Here is a 21480-nt window from a genome sequence, read left to right as displayed (position 1 = left end):
GAAAAGAGTCATGGTCTGTGTGTTCCTTTTCAATGTAATTTATGAAGAATTTCTTTCTCAAATAGTTAACATGCTGTTTAATATAAAACTAAATGAGACTGAAAATGGCACTAATTTCTGTATTTGACCTTTTTGGCAACTTCCTTTCAATTCCTCTTTCAAGCTACCTTCATGGGTGAAATAAATGTAACATCTAACTTTGCAAAAGAAAGGAGTTAAAATTATATTCTCCATTTGTGAATATCTGTGAAAATGAAATAGCTAATGAAAGCAAATGCGGTCAGGTTGATGTCCCGGTGAACAGGCAACAGGCAGGTGTGAAATTCGGGTACTAATGGACCACATTAACGTATCTAATTAAGTTTTACAAAATGAAAATCAATTATGTTTTCTGGTATTAAGTGATTTAAACTAGAATTAAAGGAATTTCTCATCTTCATGAGCACAGCAATATTTCTATACTCTATAACATTTTCAAATGAAAAAGAGAAGCATCAATTTCTCTTAAGCTCTTTATTTTGGCTTCTTTTTACATTCTTTCCCACCCCTACCCCAATCATTTAGGAAAAAAAAAAGTTTTTTTTATCGAATTTATCAGCATTCTGGTAATGTTCTTAATGGTCCTATGAAAGTATATAAATTTGAATCACTGTAAAATGAAAAATCTTATAAGACCAAAAGATGCACATTTCTTAAGCCTTCAAAACTAACCCCCTTTTGCCAGTGTTTCAACCTAGAAAATAAAAAATAGTAACAAAAAATCAACCAAGTACTCACTACTTTATGTTCCTAAAACTTAATTTTAGTACCATTAGGGTTTGGTTTTTGTTTTCTGTATTATACAAAAAACAAAACCCTAATGGTATTAAGATTTAGGAACATAAAGTAGTGAGTACTTGCTTGATTTTTTGTAACCGCTTTTGATTTTCTACACTTTAAAGAAAAGAAAATGTGCAGTATACGTAAAAAAGGGAAAAAGAAAAAGATATACGTGTAAGCTGAATATTAAAGGAGTCGGAATCGACTCGACGGCAGTGGGTTTGGTTTTTGTTTTTTGTTGGTGGAGCAAGGGGTTAAGCACTGAGGTGCTAACTGAAAGGCTGGCGGTTTGAACCCACCCAGTGGATCCAAGAGAGAAAGACCTAGCAATCTGCTTCCATAAAGATTATAGCTGCGAAAACCCTATGGGGCAGTTCTACTCTGTCACGTGAGGTCTCTATGAGTTGAAAATGACTTGATGGAACCTAACAACAACAACATAGCTGAATATTCAAGCAATCAGTCCTGTTCCACATATACGAAGGATATGTATAAGTTAGCCTACCATGACAAAATACAAAAAACCGTGGATTTAACGTTGTGGATTTAACTACTGACAGACATTTAAGGCATCAGATTAGTAGGTGAATAATCTTCAATCTGCCCTTTCTATTCAACTGCAAACTCTAGCTCTTGTCTAAGATGTATTATATGGGCCATTTTGTCCTTTCTTGTGAAATGGCTCATATTCACACATTGAAATCCCAGTTTGTATCCGTGGTTGACAAGGAAAAGCACAACATTGAGCCTTGCTGTTAAAAGGTACATGACCTATGAAAATAAGAAGGAAGCAAAGGAAACTTAAAAGATGAAGCTTTCTACTCTTTCTGAAATCCATGTTTTCTTAATACGATTCAGCCTTGTTTTCACTGCTGCAAAAGGTTTTGCAGTGGTAAATTTAGGCTCACTAATTGTGCTCAGCTCAGAAAAGCCAACTGTATGTAGTTAATTATTGAACTGTGTACATTAGTCTCATTTCTAACTCTAGAAGTGTCCTGGAAAATGTTTTCAGCATCCAACAGAGAAAAATAAAGCATTGTTTTCCAATATATCAATTGTTTTGAAATACTTTCTAAGCTGAAATTTATATATCACCATTAATAATAGGGTGTCTTAATCCTTCTCCTACATATTGGAAATTTCTAGTGGTCTTTGGTGTATCAGTATATTTGCTTGAGAATGGTTGGCAATTTACCCCAGGTTCTTCATTTTGTGTACTTCTTGCACAGAACTCATCAAGGATATTGTTACTGACTGCTTGCTTGTCTGTCTCTTCCACTGGTCTGTGAAGGCCTTGAGACCAGGAAGTGTGCCTTTTATCCTACTAGCTCAACACCAATATTACGGGCATGCATTTGTTTTGCTATAAGTGTGCATTGGATACACCTAGTGGATGTGAGACAAAGTATAAAGTCTTTCATTCGAGTTATTTCATCTCCTTAGAACAACCTTATAGCGTAGGTATCTTCATTTTTTCAGGTGAGGAAATTGAGAATAGAGAATATAGAGGAAGTAATCCAGGCGGTCTGATTCGTAAGCTCTGCTCTTACCTTCTCTTATATTGCTTTACATGAGTAATCTGGTGTGAAATCAGGTGAGAGAGAACAGTGATGAAGATGGCCCTAAAATGGCAGAGTTAGGCACAGAGTTAGGTGGATAATAGACTATAATTTCCCCAAATTTTGATCTTGATCTTTGAAAGTTATTGATTATTCAGATTGCCTTTATCTACCCAAATACTCTATCAGATCACCTGCAATTTATTTGGAAATACCTCTGCATACCAGGTCTTCAAAATGGTTCTATCCAGTTTGACCCCCTGCTGAGAATTTGTGTTTCCACCCCCAGATATACTGAATCAGAATCTACATTTTAACAAGATCTTCAGGTGATCCTTGTGTATACATGTATACATAAGATACATCTGAAGATCTTGTTACAGTTTAGCAAGATTCCCAAATCCAAAAAACCAAACCCATTGGCATCAAGTCAATTCTGATTAATAGTAACCCTACGAGAGAGTAGAACTGCCCCATAGGGTTTCTAAGGAGCAACTGATGGATCCAAATTGCCAACTTTCTGGTTAGCAGCCAAACGCTTAACTACTGCACTGCCAACAAGATCCTCAAGGATCTTTTTAAAATGTAGATTTTCATTCAGTATATCTAGAGTGGAAATGCAAATTCTCAGCTAGGAGTCAACCAGAAAGAATAGGTTCAAAGCCCTGCTGTATACACAATGTGATATATCTGTGTTTCTTCTCCTTAATCTACTCCCAGAAGCAGCTAAATAAGGTCCAAGTGCCCAAATCAGAAATCCATACTTTAAGGGTGGTTAGTTAAAATTGGAAGATTCCTAATAAGGAGTCTACTCTGCAGTGGCAGACACTTCAAATATTACTGTCTAAGTATGCCCTAGAGAGTAGATTACGCCCTAGAGAGTAGATTACCTAGCATAAAGAATATTAGATATTATCTTTTTATTGGTGAAATAGGTTGTGTTTAGAGTTGGAATTGACTCAATGGCAACTGGTTTGGTTTATGGTTTTTGAGATAGGTGGTTACATGGAAAGATTGTATAGAAAACTCCCTCCCTTGCATAAATGGGGCATGGGAATCTGATGAACCTTCTAGCTGAACACTTGTGACTTCCTATGCACCCCACTTAATGGAGGATTCTGATGGCTAATCCACTTGGATGATCCTGCCAATAGAATATGTGTTGAATTTGCCTTTGGGAGCTACTTTCATGTGAGGTGTCAGAACCCCTAGAAAGGCAGAAGACCATGACTTCACCAAGCTTACAGGAACAAGTTGCAGGACTGTATTTTGTGTACATGTCAGAATCTGGTCTGAAATTTGCTAGGAGGAAAGTTGTGGGGTAGGAGACATATAGGTCCTACCTTCTTCTGATTGAGGCTACCAACAGTGGTAGCTTGTGAATCATCAAAGTGGCTTAGGACATTTCACAAAACCTTCTTTCTCCTTTTACCATCTGCAATTTAAAAAAAAAAAAAAAAACCTTAACATTTTTTCTAGCATTTATGACTATTTTTGGTTAAAGATAACTATCCAAAAAATTAGATGATATCACTCATCTATTGCAGAAACTCTCCTACTTTGCACAAGGTCCACACTTTTTCTAAATATAGGGAAATATTTATGCATATTTCCTGCCAAGTATCAACAGATGATATCAGATTTGCCTAGAAGGGCCTACAGAAAAAGCCCATTAAATGACTCTACAACAAATCAGTGTTAGAAAACTGCAAATTCAAGCACTATATCACTATATGACAGAATTTCCAGGGATACCAGCAGCTAGTGTTCCTTGCCATAATTAAGATACCATCCTATCACACTAACATTTGCCTTGAGAATAACAAAGACAGGAATCTACCTACATATTATGTTTTTAAAAGGAAGATAAAAAATTAGACTTCAAATTATTCCTTAACCTCCAGACTTGTAATTCTGTCTGGACTTTCAATATTTGGTTGTTCCATTGAATGGGTTATTGTCTGGATACAGTCATTCTTCAATCATAGGGTGACAAGAGAACTGGACTTGAAGTCAGAAGACCTGGGCAGCTATTCTCCTCTGCCCCTTAAAATCAGCATGACCTGAAGGCAATTCACGTTTTGCTCTGAGCCATTGTTTACTCATTCCCAGGAAGAAAACAATACTTCTCTCCTGGGATTGTTGGGAGAATTAATCAATTAAATTAAATTAATCCTCACAATTAACACAGAGTCAGGCATGGAGTAAGTGCTTAATATGGTTAAGAAAAAGAAAAACAGTTAAGAAGCAGATTGCTTATCTGGGAACTGGGATCTCACCCTTTGACACTGGCATTCAGTGTCTGAGGGACATAGGACTTAGCAGCTGCACTAGTTAAATACCTAGGAGGATGGCCCATGGAATAGGAATTTTATTTATTCTATAAATCCTGAGAAGTCCCTTGGTGCCACAAATGGTTGAGCACTTGACTACTAGCTGAAAGGTTGGTGGTTTGAACCCACCCAGAGGCACCTCGGAAGTTAGGCCCAGCGATCTGCTTCCAAAGGGTGACAGCCTTGAAAACCCTATGGAGCTGTTCTACTTTGGACACACAGGGTCACCACGAATAGGAATCAACTCGATGATAAATAACAACAACCCTGAGGGGCATATAATGACATCGACTCAATAAAAAGGACTCCTTTTATCACTTACTGTTGTTGTTAGGTGCCACCGAGTCGGTTGCCACTCAAAGTGACCCTGTGTACAACAGAGTGAAACAGTGCCCAATCCTGTGCCACCCTCACAATTGTTGTTACGTGCAAGTCCATTGTTGTAGCCACTGTGTCCATCCATTTCATTGAGGGCCTTCCTTTTTTTCACTGACCCTCTACTTTACCAAACATGATTGTTGTCCTTCAGGGACTGATACCTCCTGTTAGCATGTCCAAAGTACGTGAGACATAGTCTTGCCATCCTTGCTTCTAAGGAGCGTTCTGGTTGTACTTTTTCCAAGACAGATTTGTTCATTCTTTTCCCAGTCCGTGGTATATTCAATATTCTTCTCCAGTGCCATAATTCAAAGGCATCAATTCTTCTTTGGTCTTCCTTATTCATCATTCAGCTTTCACATGCAGAGAAGGTGATTGAAAATACCATGGCTTGGAAAGGGCACACCTCAGTCTTCAAGCTGACATGTTTGTTTTCAACACTTTAAAGAGGTCTTTTGCAGCAGATTTGCCCAATGCAATGCATCTTTGGATTTCTTGACCGCTGCTTCCATGGGTGTTGATTGTGGGTCCAAGTAAGTGAAATCTTTGACAACTTCCATCTTTTCTCCATTTATCATGATGTTGCTTATTGGTCCAGTTGTGAGAATTTTTTTTCTTTATGTTGAGGTGTAATCCATACTGAAGACTGTGGTCTTTGATTTTCATCACTAAGTACTTCAAGTTCCCTTCACTTTCAGAAAGCAGGTTTGTGTCTTCTGCATAAGACAGACTGTTAATGATTCTTCCTCCAATCCTGATGCCCCGTTCTTCTTCATAAAGGCTGGCCTCTAGGATTGTCTGCTCAGCATACAGATTGAATAAGTATAGCGAAAGGATCCAACCCTGACACACACATTTCCTGACTTTAAATCATGCATTATCACCTTGTTCTTTTCAAATGACTGCCTCTTGATCTATGTCCAGGTTCCTCATGAGCACAATTGTTTTGGAATTCCCATCCTTCGTAATTTTACCTATAATTTGTTATGATCCACACAGTTGAATGCCTTAGCATAGTCAATAAAACACAGGTAAACTTCTTTCTGGTATTCTCTGCTTTCAGCCAGGATCCATCTGACATCAGCAATGATATTCCTGGTTCTGTGTCCTCTTCTGATTCTGGCTTGAACTTCTGGCAGTTCCCTGTCGATATATGGCTGCAGCTGCTTTTGAATGATCTTCCATAAAATTTTACCTACAAGTGATATAAATGATATTGTTCAATAATTTCCACATTTGGTGGGATCACATATCTGGCAAATAGGCATAAATATGGATCTCTTCCAGTCAGTTGGCCAGGAAGCTGTCTTCCATATTTCTTGGCATAGATGAGTGAGTACGTCCAGTGTTGCATCTGTTTGTTGAAACATCTCAATTGATATTCCGTCAATTTCTGGAGTCTTGTTTTCTGCCAGTGCCTTCAGTGCAGCTTGGACGTCTTCCTTCAATACCATTGATTCCAGCTTATATGGTACTTCCTGAAATGCTTAAACATCGACTAATTCTTTTTGGTATAGTGACTCTGTGTGTTCCCTCCATCTTCTTTTGATGTTTCTTGAGTCGTTTAATATTTTTCCCATAGAATCCTTCAACATTGCAACTTGAGGCTTGAATTTTTTCTTCAGTTCTTTCAGCTTGAGAAATGCCAAGTGTGCTCTTCCCTTTTGGTTTTCCATCTGCAGGTCTTTGCCCAAGTCATTATAAGATTTAAAATCTTCTGTTTGACTCTTTTACTTCATCATTTCTTCCTTTTCCTTTAGCTACTTGACGATCAAGAGCAATTTTCAGAGTCTCTTCTGACATACATTTTGGTCTTTTCTTTCTTTCCCGTCTTTTTAATGACCTCTTGCTTTCTTCATGTATGATGTCCTTCCACAACTCATTTGATCTTCAGTCATTAGTGTTTAATGCATCAAATCTATTCTTGAGATGGTCTCTAAATTCAGGTGGAATGTACTAAAGGTTACACTCTCAGGGACTTGTTCTAATTTTCTTTAGTTTCAACTTGAACTTGGGTTGAGCAATGGATGGTTTGTTCCACAGTTGGCCCCTGGCCTTCTGACTGATGATACTGAGCTTTTCCATTGTCTCTTTCCACAGACGTAGTTGATTTGATTTCTGTGTATTCCATCTGGCGAGGTCCAGGTGTGTAGTTACCATTTACGTTGATGAAAAGTGTATTTGCAATGAAGAAGTCGGTCTTGCAAAATTCTATGATGTGATCTCTGGCATTGTTTCTATCACAAAGGACATATTTTCCAACTACAGATGCTTCTTTGTTTCCAACTTTTGTATTCCAATCTCCAGTAATTATTAATGCATCCTGACTGCATGTTCCATCAATTTCAGACTGCAGAAGTTGGTAAAAATCTTCAGTTTCTTCATCTTTTGCCTCAGTGGTTGGTGCGTAAATTTGACTAATAGTTGTATTAACTGGTCTTCTTTATGGGCATATGGATATGATTGTATCACTGAAATGTTCTTTCTAAGGATTAATGCAACACCGTTCCTCTTCAAGTTGTCATTCCCAGCATAGTAGACCATATGATTGTCTGATTCAAAATGACCAATACCAGTCCATTTCAGCTCACTAATGCCTAGGATATCAATATTTATGTGTTCCATTTTCATTTTTGATGACTTCCAATGCTAGTTTATATTTTAAGGTAGCAAGCTTTCTGTCCCTGAATATGTTCAAGCATAGATTATACGGCCACTTAGTGGTGGTATTATGGGGGAATTTAATCATAAGATGAATAGTTGGAGTAGATTTACAACATGGATATCCAGGATTATTGGAATAACAAAGTCTATTAGTATAAAGTTGGAGCACTGGTGGTGCAGTGGTTAAGAGCTCTGCTGCTAACCAAAAGGTTGGCAGTCCAAATCCATCAACCCCTCCTTGGAAACCCTATGGAGCAGTTCTAATCTGTCCTATAGGGTTGCTAGGAGTTGGAACAAACTTGATGGCACCTAACAACAGCAACAACATTAGTATAGAGTTAGATATAGAACAAGTACATTCTTTGGGGGTACAGGGAGACAAAAATTTTCATGAAAATATGCTCTGGGGAGAAACTCTAGAAGGGGGCATGACAGAATGGATGGAGAAGCAATGGGGGATAGTAGGAAGGATGCCACCAATGCTGAAAAAGTACAGCAATGAGAAAACTCAAGAGTACACTTCCCTTATCACCCAACTTTTCATCGAACTAGCCCTACATCCTACTCAGAAAGGGCAGGGTACAGGCATACATCGTTTTATTGCATTTTGCAGGTACTACATTTTTTAGAAATTGAAGGTTTGTGGCAACCCTGTGTCAAGCAAGTCTATCGGCCCAATTTTTCCAACAGTATGTGCTTACTTCATGTCTCTGTGTCATATTTTGGTGATTCTCGCAATATTTCAAACTTTTTCATCATTATTATATCTGCTATAGTGATTTGTGATCACTGATCTTTGATGCTGCTGTTGTAATTGTTTTGAGGTACCATGAGCCACGCCCATATGAGACAGTGAACTTGATCAATAAATGCTGTGTGTGTTCTGACAGCTCCACTGACTGGCCGTTCCTCCAGCTCTGTCCCTCTCCATTGCCTGAAACATACCAATATTGAAATTAGGCCAATTACTAACCTTACCATGGCCCCTAAGTGCTCAAGTGAGAGGAAGACTCACATAATTCTCATTTCAAATCAAAAGCTAGAAATGATTAAGCTTAGTGAGTGAGGCATATTGAAAGCTGAGATGGGCCAAAAACTAGGCCTCTTGCACCAGTTAGCCAAGTTGTGAATGCAAAGGAAAAGTTCTTGAAGGAAATTAAAAGTGCTACTCCAGTGAACACATGCATGATAAGAAAGCAAAACAGCCTTATGGCTGATATGGAGAAAGTTCTAGTGGTCTGGACAGAAGATCAAACCAGCCCCAATATTCCCTTACACAAAAGTCTAATAATCCAAAGGTTCTAATCCCCTGTGAAGGCTGAGAGAGGTGAGGAAGCTGCAGAAGAAAAGTTTAAATCCAGCAAATGTTGATTCATGAGGTTTAAGGAAAGAAGCTGTCTCCATAACATAAAGGTGCTGATGTAGAAGCTGCAGCAAGTTACCCAGAAGATCTAGCTAATTGATGAAGGTGGCTACACTAGACAATAGATTTTCCATGTAGATGGAACAGCCTTCTATTGGAAGAAGAGGCCATCCAGGACTGTCATAGCTAGAGAGGAGAAGTCAATGCCTGGCTTCACAGCTTCAAAGGACAGGCTGACTCTTTTGTTAGGGGCTAATGCAGCTGGTGAGTTTAAGCCGAAGCCAATGTTCATTTACCATTCTGAAAATCCTGGGGCCCTTAAGAATTATGCTAAATCTACTCTGCCTGTGCCCTATAAATGGAACAACAAAGCCTGGATGACAGCGTATCTGGTCACAACATGGTTTACTGAATATTTTAAGCTCAATGTTGAGACCTACTGCTCAGAAAAAAAGATTCCTTTCAAAACATGACTGGTCATTAACAACGCACCTGGTCACCCAAGAGCTCTGATGGAGATGTACAAGGAGATTAATGTTGTTTTCTTGCCTGCTAGCACAACACCCATTTTGCAGCCCATGGATCAAAGGATAATTTTGACTTTCAAGTCTTATTATTTAAGAAATACACTTCATAAGGCTACAGCAGCAGTAGATAGTGATTATGCTGATGAATCTGGGCAAAGTAAACTGAAACCTTCTGGAAAGGACTCACCACTGTAGATGCCATTAAGAACATCCATGACTCATGGAAGAAAATCAAAATATCAACATGAACATTGGTTTGAAAGAAGTTGATTCCAAGCCTCACGGATGACTTTGAGGGGTTCAAGGCTTCAATGGAGAAAGTAACTGCAGGTGTGGTAGAAATAGCAAGAGAACTAGAATTCCAAGTGGAGACAGAAGATGTGTCTGAATTGCTGCAATCTCATGACAAAACTTCAGCGGATGAAGAGTTGCTTCTTACGGAGGAGCAAAGAAAGTGGTTTCCTGAGATGGAATCTATTCCTGGTGAAGATGCCGTGAACGTTGTTGAAACAACAACAAAGGATTTAGGATATTGCATGAACTTAGTTGATAAAGCTGTGGCAGGGTTTCAGAGAATTGACTTCAATTTTGAAAGAAGTTCCACTGTGGGTAAAGTGTTATCAAACAGCATTACATATTACAGAGAAATCCTTCATGAAAGGAAGAGTCAATCGATGCAGCAAACTTCATTGTTGTCTTATGTTAAGAAATTGCCACAGCCTCTCCAATCTTCAGCAACCACCACCCTAATCAGTCAGCAGCCATCAATATCAAGGCAAGACCCTCCACCAGGAAAAAGACTACGACTCTCTGAAGGCTCAGATGATGGTTAGCATTTTTTAGCAAAAAAAAAGTGTTTTATAATTAAGGTATGTACATTGTTTTTAGACATAATACTATATTGCACACATAATAGGCCACAGTATAATGTAAACGTAACTTTTATATGCTCTGGGAAACCAAAAATTCATGACTTGCTTTATTGCGATATTTGCTTTATTGCAGTGGTCTGGAACCTAACCTGCAGTATCTCTAAGGTATACCTGTACTCTTTAAAAGCTATTTTCACTATCATTGCCCTGTTCATGAGCCTTACACCTCCAGTAATCACCCCATCAAAATCAAGCATACAAGCCAATATTTTAGGGGATATCCTACTAGGGGTCCAACTCATGCCATGCTCAGCACCCAGAAACCAGGCTAACACCCACTAGGACCTGGCAGGACTGCCCTGCATGCCATGGTCCAGGCTGCTGGCGTCAGACTCCCTCTCTGGCAGCATTGTTCTGTGCAACTACAAAGCAGGTCATTGACTCCAGACTCTGAGGACACAGAGTCGGACTTGCCAACTCCAACACCTACCAAAGACTTGGATGGGAGAATCCTTTTGAAATCCTTGTGGTCAGTTACAACCATCATGCTTTGCATTCCTTTTAGCCTGAATTACTAGCTAAGATACAAGCTTCTCTGGCTTCTGTGCTCATTCCCACTTCGTTTGTGCTCCCTCTTCCACACATAACCTCTACTGCTCCTTGTCCCCCATCGATTTTTCCTCTGTACCATATGGAACCTCTTTAGCATGGCAAATATACTATCTTCAGCTCCATAGCCTGATTGAAAACTAGCTATCCCTGAACCCAAAGCATCCGTTGTGGTTATTCATTCTCACACACGACACATACTCCAGGGGAAGTATGGTCAGGGCACTAAGCACTCCCTATTGTCGCTTCCAGGTCATTGTTCCTCTTCCATAGTATAAGAAACCTTATTCCTGGGAAGGCTTACGCCATCTAGCTTGACTTTCAGCTACATGCTTAATCATACCACAAATGGCAGAAAGTTCTAATTTTAGCATTTCTGCTATTTAATGAGTCACAAAATTGCAGCATAAATTATCCCATGTAATTTAGGTAGAAATCTTTAATCTGCCCCTTATTAGCTATTCGACCTTGGTCAAGTTATTTAGTCCTTTTGAGCTTTAATACCTTTATCTAGAAAATGGGGATAGCAATGCCTATCAAAGGAGATTACTGTGTGAATTAAATGACACGTTTGGAATTATCACAGTGGGCTTAAAATGCAAATCAAATTCAAAGAGAAGCACCTTCAATGGTTTGAATATAATTCATCCTGAAGTGATTAGAAGTTAGTTATAGCTATTTGCTTAATATTAAAAACCATTTGTATGAAGCAAGTTTGGTCATGAGTTGGCAATTTTTGAAGCTGGTGATCTGTATGGGGGGGTTCATTATACTCTTCTCTCTATATGAGTGTGTGTGTGAGTGTGTATAACCATTTGCTGTTGAGTCAATTCCAAATCATGGCAACCGCATGTGTGTCAAAGTAGAACTGAGCTCCACAGAGCACTCAATGGCTGATTTTTCAGAAGTAGACTGCCAGGTCTTTCTTCTAAAGTAGGTGCCTCTGAGTGGACTCAAATCTCTAAACTTTCAGTTAGCAACTGAGCACATTAACCAATATATATACATTAGGGAGATATTTTATAATATCTCCAAATATCAGCTATTCACTATGATTCATCTAGCATTTATTGATGGTCTGTTCATCATCCAATACAGTGTTAGATATAGCAAGAGGTTCAAGAACACTTTAGGACTTGATGGATTCCTCCTTCAAGAAGATTAAATGTTGTTGCAGAGGCAAGAGGGCTATCTGTGAAATGATTAGTGGCAAAACACAATATAATAGGAAATGTAAAACCGTGGCATATAAAGTAAGTCCTATGAGAAGTCTCCACAGCAGTGGGTTTTTTTTTATGGGTATGAGAAGTCAGGAGAAAACTAAAGAAAAGTTCTGTCAATAAATCTAGAGAGTTTTCTGAACATCTGAATGCCAAGAGCACTATCAGTAAAAGGCAGGGATTTTTGATGAATTTTGAGGTGTAAGTTATCACATTCTATTCAATCTGGATTTTTTTTTTTTTTTTTGGATGATGCTGAAACCATGCAGTAAGATCGTACTCTTGAATTGAAATTAAGGAAAAGGTTTAAAAAAAAAATACGAAAGTGTGCTTTAAGAGCCTGGTTGTGCTCAGAGTTGGACTGAATGCTGTCTCTGAGTGGAGCTCAGCGCCAACATTCAGTTGTCAACTAAATGGTCACTGAGTGGGTGCCAGCCTTAAGGAGGGTGCGGCTCTGTGAGAATTCTGACAGGGAGAACAACTTGGGTTGGGTGCAGTTTAAAATGCAAACTGTGTCTGTGTGTATCCATGTTTTATACGTTTGTTTTGGCTTTTATGAAAATGGGTAAGAACTTATAAAGTACTTATGGTCAGTTTCGCCTCATTGGAGAATTAAACAATAGGTCCGCGTAAGATTCTGATGTTGATTTTCTCAGAATGTATATATAAGTGATTCATCAGAAAAAAAATACAGATAGAAGATTGAATATTTATTTTGATGGGGAAGCTCTACAATTACAACTCCTTGGGAATCAGGAACATTTGGGACTCTGTGCAGGGGTATTTGTTATTTCAAAATTAGACCTCAAAATCAAATTTCCTGCAGCACAAAGTCAAGGGGGTTGTAAATTTCCAATTCTGGCAGCTTGTGCAGCACACAGGTATCTGTGATGATGTTTAATTTAGAGCTTGCAAATGGAGAGTAGGGATTTGAACCTAATTAATCTCCCCCCACCTTTTTTTTTTTTTTTTTAACTTGTAGAGTCTTTTGAATAGTAAATAAGCTTTGAGGATACATACAGAGAATATCTCTACTCTGGAATAGCTTTCTTTGACTTCTCAAGGGAGCCCTTAAATCATTCCCTGTGTTCCCAACTGCTGCCAAGTCCTGGAAATTTCCCTGGTTTTAAGAAACAAATCCAACAAACCCCAGCTTCTATCTGGAGAGGAGAAAGAAAGGGCCTGAGCTAAGCACACTCTAAACACAGACAGGGTAGCAGTCACTTATAGACTATAAAGTTCTCTGGCTGCTGCTTTGCCTAGACTGTCCCATGTAATCTTACAAACCCCCTGCCAAGAAGTAGTTATCACCTCTGTTTTCAGAGGAACAAACCGAGGCTCGTGGTGCTTATATGATGTGCCCAGGGTCACAGAGCTAGTACATGGTCAAGGATTTGAACCTAGATCTATCTGGTCTTTAGACCTAGATCTGTCTGACCTCAAAGCCCCTGCTTCACATCATGATACTTTCATAGTTTCAGCTTGTCTTTCACATTCAGGGTCAAAATTCAAGCAGAGGAGAAAAGATGAGGTTCTTATCTCATTCTCTGAGACTATGCAAGTTTTATTTAAAAGATCATCTGTACCAAGGCAAAGAAGTGTTTACCTCTTGCACTAATTGAGGGATGCCCTCTCTGGGCCTAAAATATTCCTCCTTTACCCAATCTGTGAAAGCGTTATACACGTACGTTGCTGGAGATTCCACCATTAGATACTCAGTCCTTTGAGTTAAATGTTGCTTTTTCTTGGCTCTTCTTTTTAAAGGGCAAATACAGTTGAGGAAGGGATGGCATATTAATCATTAAGATCATAGCCTTAACAGTTTTAATCATGTAATTTTTCTGCTCTCAGAATGGGTTGGAGTATCCCACAGTAGTAGGAAAGAAAAGTTTGTTGTGTCGGTTCACAGCCTGGGGTTATGAATAGCTGAGGGTATGGTGATAGAGCATCTAAGAAATTAGAAACAGAGAAGAAGAGGTTATTAAATTAGCTTTGATATTAAACCAGAAACTATATGTTCACTGGAAAAGGTCTACATGCTTTTAGAAAAAAAAGCTAGTTTTTGTCTAGCTTTACATTGAAATAACAATGTAATGAAATTTGTCCTGGAATCACATTGCGTGATCACCAGGTACGCAGTTTACACAGCTATGCCCAGAAGGGAAGGGACTACATATATGGTGAGCATGTACTGTGTTCCAGACACCGAGTCGGGTACTTCATTACCAACTAATAACCAAAAGAGAGGTTATTAGACCCTTTACACAGGTGTTGTCAGAAGAAAAGCCTGGAGACCTACTTCCAGAAAATCAGCCTTTGAAGACCCTGTGGAGCACAGTTCTTCTCTGATGCATATGGGATCACCATGAGTTAGAATCATCTCAACAGCACCTGGTACTGGTATACAGATATCATTGATAGCAGTCACTAACATCTTTGATAATTTCCAAAAGATGCAAAAATCAATGATCGCTAAAGTACAGATCATTTAATAGACAAAAGTCAAATCAATGTTAGCTTAAGCATCACTGGCATATGGAAAGAGGGCTGAATTTTAAACCAGAAAACCTGTTTCCAAATCGTATATCTGCCACTTACAAATACTTGGAGTGAGGCATCTTAATTTATTTAAGCTTCAGTTTCCTCATCTATAAAAAAAGGGATATTACTAACTTATCTCTCCTAACTCCCTGTTTTCAGATAAATTAGTTGGTGATGTTTATTTGGGATAAGAACTCAAAGGGTAAAAGGCTTAGGAAGGAGAAGGTAGATGGTGAAACACTGAAGTTAATCCACAAAGTAAACCTTTTGCCTACCTCATAGTTTTGTTCAAGGCCAGCTTCTCCACCTCAAAATCTTCTTCACCTCACACACACCGTTATGGTTCCTTATTCAGCTCTGTCAGATTTCTATAAAACTGCCATAAGTTACAATATTTAAAAAAAAAAAAGGCCTATGTTATTGGTATTAGGATCTCTGAGGCACATGTGCCACTTAATATAAACAATATGGAAATTTCACTATCTTTAGATGAGCTGGAGGGAACATCGGGTAAACAAGGGCAAAACACCTGTGACTAGAAATCAAAAGTGTTCACATTTCAGCGGGCTGAGTAGCTCGTTACTCTATCTCGAGTCTTCTCCAAATAAAAAATGGACAGACACAGAGGAGATAACCAAAAGGGACATGTTGCAAGATCAGCCAAAGAGCAGACAATTCCTGGACAAAGCAGACAAAACTGATGAAATATATAATAAGTAGTAATTGAGGTTAGCCCTCCTCCAGTCCCAACGTTTAAGGCTTAAAGCTAAATCTTTAAAATCTCTAGGTCTTCGACTGTGGCTAACTGGAGAGGTAAGTTTTTTCTGGATAGTTCCTTAATGATAGCCCATCAAGCTATCTCTGTAGGAGGTCAAGGTGGTCATAGTGATATGAAGTTGCCCCCTTGAATCCATACTTGGCAATTCTAAAAGGCAGTTTAGAGTGTCAGCCTGTAACTAAGTATCTGCAAATCACAGTGTCAACTGGGGCTGCAGTCTTCTGACGCTTGACTCCAGCTGGAGGATCTGCTTCCAAACTCATGTGGCAACTGTCTCATATTCCAACAAGTTTATTATAGTACAGCTTTACTTACAATATGGAATAGGCTGACTCTCTTAAAAGAATCTCTCAAAAGAAGGTAAGCGATTTCCAGGCTACGTAAGGATTTAATTGAATAGAAAAAAATGATATTTCCCACCCCTCTTTTGAGTATTATCCTGGTGACAATACTGTGTCTTCTTCTTATTACTCATCAGTTCTCTAAAATGTGAACTGTCTTGCTGGAGATGGTGTGAGGTTCATACTATGGCCTTCACTGAGCTTAAATGTCTATGTGAGAGTTGGCAAGCAAATCTTACGTTGGGCCCAACAAAACTAAAGACTGTGGCATAGACTAGCAAAAGTGTATTGAGTGCTCCAAATCCTGCAGGAGGGTGTTTGAACAGATTCAAGCACCAAAGGGTGAAGCAGGATGAGAAACAATCTTTGGGATAATGAACTGCTCACCTGGGTGCACTAAGGGAGCCCTTGTAGGAAATTTCCAGAGAAGTAAGCCTAAATTCCGGAGCGATAATGTGGATTTGTTTTAAGAGACTCTGCAGTGTTCCCACCATTATAATCACCATGCTTTGAACCTGGAAGGAAAATAGATGGTTTGAACAGTGATTTGAATTGCTACATACCAGCTTGCTTTTGCAAGAAGCTTTGGACAAATGTGGGCCTTTAGTTTTGTTCAGAGGCCGCTAAGGTGTAGAAAACTAAGTCAGCTGTGGAGTAGAACTCCCAAAAGGAGGAAGACCTATTGGGAATGCTTTGAACTTACAGAATAGCTACTTCATAATGGAATGAAGCTCTAAAGTTGCCGATTTTTCAAAGTTCCAAGAACAAACACTTAAGGAAAAAAAAAATCCATGTGTTCTTAAAAAAACCAATACCCATGTTCAATAGTAATGAAATTAAAGAGTTCCCCTTTAAAAAAGGCTTCTTCAAAAAAAAAGAGAGGCTGGCATCAAGGCAAGATATCATGGAACAAAATAGCCAGGAGGGTGGAATGTCAAATTAAAAAAATAAAAATAAAGATGTTCTACCTGCAATGCCTATGTATAGGCATACCAAGAAGACCATCAAGAATTGCAAATTAGCTTCAGTCCTCTTCCACATTTCCTGGGAAGAACACTTGTAGGTATATAAGCTTATATTCTTACTCTTACATTCTTTTTCCTTGTTGATTCTTACATGAACTGTTTATCCTATGAATCTCTTCCTTAGCAACAGCACTTCTAAGATTAGGTTCACCTAAGGATCTCTGTAGGAGCCCAAGTGAACACAGTGGCTAAGCGCTCAGCTGCCAACAAAAGGTTGGTGGTTCGAACTCACCAGCCGCTCCATGGGAGAAAGATGTGGCAGTCTGCTGTCATAAAGATTACAACCTTGGAAATCCCGTGGAGCGTTTCTACCCTGTCCTATAGGGTCAGAATGGACTCGATGACAGTGGGCTGTACGGATCTCTATAAAGCTCGTTTCTTCAATAATTTGGTAAACGTTAGAATAGCCTACCAAAACCAAAAAAAAAAAAAAAAAAACCTAATGCCTTCGCGTAGATTCTGACTCATAGTGACCCTATAGGACAGAGTAGAACTGCCCCATGGAGTTAAAATAGCCTACAGTTAGCACCAAATAGTCTGTGACTAACTCATTTTATCCAGATCAACAACAAGGTAATGGCCTTGGCTTAGCTTTTAGAAAGTTGACAATTGCCTTCCGTTAAACTGTTCTGGTCTATGCTATATTCCTGTATCTTCATACCATTGACTAGATCAGAATATTCCACCTATTTTTTTCTGCTTAGCCATACCCTGAATATAATTTTATGTTATTTAAAAATAATTTTGAAATTTCCAAAAGAAAGCGTTAAGTAGATTGAGAGGTAATTTATGTAGAAAATATAAAAAAGAGAAAAACACTAGAAATATTATGTTTGCTGTTATTCTTATGGGCTGTCCAGTAGATTCTGACTCATCATGACTGTATATGGCAGAGTAGTGACTCTTTATGATATAGGCTGTAACCTGCATGGGAGCAGACTGCCAAGTCTTTTTTTCCCCGTGGAGGGTGGAGGCGCTGGTGGGTTCGAACTGCTGACCTTTTGGTTAGCAGCAGAGCACTTAACCACTGAGCCACTAGGGCTCCTAGAAATATTATACATGTTATATATATGTTTTATACAAAAAAATATGAAGAAAAATAAAACCTCACTCAAAGATAGCCACTATTACCAATTTAGCATATTTCTGCCCAGTTTTTATATCTATAGCATATTTGTACTTGAATGAGACCTTGGGCCTGACCTTCATTTCATTCTGCTTTCTAACTGAACATATATCACAAGTATATTCCTATGTCAGGAGTTTTTTTTTTTTTCATAAAATATTTTAAGTTGTATAACCTTTCTTAATATGAATTTTAAATGGTTTATTTGTTTAACCATCCTTCTACTAAAAAACATGTATTTTTTCTCTTTTTAAAATAATAATGTGATTAATTTTTTCCATCATCTTCTAAACAATTTCCCCAGAAGTGAAAGTATAAGCCTTAGAGATGTGATCATTTTTAAGGTTTATAACCCACACTATCACACTGGTTTGTTTCCCACTGAAAACACGAGCATCGTCCAAACTTTCCTTGTTCTCTCTTGCAAGAAGTGTGAGAGTTTACCTCACTAAATTCCTATATTCTCACCAAAATATTCTAATATTTTCTCCTTGAATTCATTATCTATCTCCTCATTGCTTTAATTTGCATTTATTTGGTTATCGGTACAGCTAGACATTTTTATCATATTTATTAGCCACTTTTAGGTTTCTTATGTAAAATGTTTTCCCTAGTTTACTTTTGAAATGGCTTTTATGTCTTTCTTTTTAGAAGTAGTTCTAATGCATTTAGTCAAAGATGTTATACCATTTCTCTTACAAAATCAAAAACCAAACCCAGTGCCATTGAGTCAATTCCGACTCATAGCGACCCTATAGGACAGAGTAGAACTGTCCCATAGTTTCCAAGGAGTGCCTGGAGGATTTGAACTGCTGACCATTTGGTTAGCAGCTGTAGCACTTAACCACTACGCCACCAGGGTTTCCACCATCTCTCTTAACAACAAAAAAAACCGTTGCAGTCGAGTGGATTCCAACTCATAGCGACCCTATAGGACAGGGTAGAACTGCCCCATAGGGTTTCCAAGAAGCACCTGGTGGATTCAAACTGCCAACCTTTTGGTTAGCAGCCATAGCTCTTAACCACCACACCACCAGGGTTTCCATCATCTACTTCGTGTGGTGGAAACTGACAAGAATTCAGAAGTGGTGGTTTCTCTAATGCTGGTGATGTTCCAAAAGCCCACACTGAATATTTGATTCAAAGGTACAGTAACATTCTGCAGAACAATTTGGTCACTGTAATTACAGTCTTCTACAGAATCCTGAATCTCATGCCCCTTGTTACGAGAACTCTTATCATTACTCATTTTCAAATAATATTTTAAAATCAGAATTAAACTTAAAATTACATTTTTCCTTTATTTCCTCTTAGGACATTGTCCTAAAAATCAATTTGGCTGTGAATTCTGGGTAAACCCTAGCCACAGGTCATAATGTTTCTGTGTGCCAAGATAATTTGGCTGAGAAATACTGGATGAGATTCAGACACACAGGATGAGATTTTTCCTTTGGCACATTATTGGCTCCAGAAGAAACTGTCATTGAAGAAACATCATTTCCTTGTTTACTAAAATGGAGCTTGTTGTCCAAGTTGGGCCTGTGTATTCCAAATGTAAGCCAAATCACGTCACTTCTCTGCCCAGGATCCTCCCCTGCCTCTCCTTTTTACTCCTAGTAGAAGTCAGGCCCTATATGACCTTCCCCCAGCATTACCACCCCTGCCATTGCTTCTCTGCCCTTACCTGCTCCACTCCTCTCATAATGAAGTGCTCTGCTCCAAGCACTCTGGCCTCCAGGCTGTTCCTTGAATAATAGCTAAGCAAATTCTTACCTCCCACCTGCTCTGTGCATTGCCTATTCTTTCTGCCTTGGCTTTTCTTCCCCTAGAAATTTACAGGGCAAACTTGCTCACACCTTCATATACTTGCTCAAATGTCACCCTCTTAGTGGGGCCTCCTTGACTCCCTTATTTAAAATTGCAAACTTTTTACCTACTTTTTTTGCCGTAACAATTATTACCTGATAGCGTATATAGCTATTTATCTATTATGTTTATTTATGTCCCCTTACTAGAATATAAATTACAGCAGGGCAGAGAGCCTTGCTTTGTTCACCGATGTATATCCGAAGGGTCTAGAAAGTGCCTGGCACAATAGTAGACACTCAAACAATATTTGTGGAATGAATTTAAAACATTTTTAAAGAAAAATACAGATGAAGAGTGTCTTAGTCATCTAGTGCAGCTATAACAGAAATACCACAAGTGGATGGCTTTAACAAAGAGAAATTACTTCTCTCACAGTCTGGAAGGCTGGAAGTTGAATTCAGGATGCCAGCTCCAGGGGAAGGCTTCTCTCTCTGTGGGCTCTGGGGGAAGGTCCTTTTATCAATCTTCCCCTGGACTAGGAGCTTCTCAGCACAGGGACCTCGGGTCCAAAGGATGTGCTATTATCCTGGCTCTTGTTTCTTGGTGGTATCAGGTCCCTCTGAAATTGATTTAAGGCACAACCTAATCTTGTAGTTTGAGTCCTTCCTCATTAACATAACTGCTTGTAAATCTGCCTGATTAACACCATTGAGGTAGGATTTACAACACATAGGAAAATCACATCAGATGACAAAATGGTGGATAATCACACAATACTGAGAGTCACGGCCTAGCCAAGTTGACACACATTTTGGGGGGGACACAATTCAATCCACAACAGAGAGTGTCCCGCGGATGGCAATTGACTGGGTATCTAGAAGAAGTATGTGACCTAATTTAGCATTATATCACTTTTGGAATAATATAGATCATATTGTTTATTCACTGATTAAATAAGCATTACTCAGTCATATACTATGTATCAGCACTGTCCTGGGCACCAAAGATACAAGAGAGTGAAATACATCCTTGGTGAATGTATAGACTTATGGCTTGTAAGAGGGTATGCAACCCAGTCTTTCTAGGGGGTGATCAGGAAAGACTGAGAGCTCCACAGAGACTTGAAGGACAAGCAGGAACAGGCTAGAAGAAGGGGGTGGGGAGAACTGCAGCAGGCATTCCAGGTAAGGGAGCTAGCTCGGTCAAAGGTCTGGTGTGACAAGTGACTCCTGCCTATCCTCAATTCTATGCTGTGGAATTTGGACTTTATCCTGAGAGTAGTAGGGAGCCAAGGAAACATTTAAATAGAGGTGTAACACAGCTAGATTTACATCTTAGAAAGAGTACACTGATACTCAAGGCATGTGTTCAATTTAACAAGCATTTAATGAGAGCTTACCAGGAGCAAAATGCTTTTCCTTTGCTCTTTAGGGAAAATTACAACAGTATGTCTAAGAAAAATTTAAAGAAACTATATTGGCAAACTATGTTGTAAGTATAAGAATAAAAGGTATTG

The sequence above is a fragment of the Loxodonta africana genome, chromosome 4 (genome assembly GCF_030014295.1).
Source record: "Loxodonta africana isolate mLoxAfr1 chromosome 4, mLoxAfr1.hap2, whole genome shotgun sequence".
Classification (NCBI taxonomy): Eukaryota; Metazoa; Chordata; class Mammalia; order Proboscidea; family Elephantidae; genus Loxodonta; species Loxodonta africana.
The sequence above is the reverse complement of the archived record's forward strand: the minus strand, read 5'-3'. Positions refer to the sequence as shown.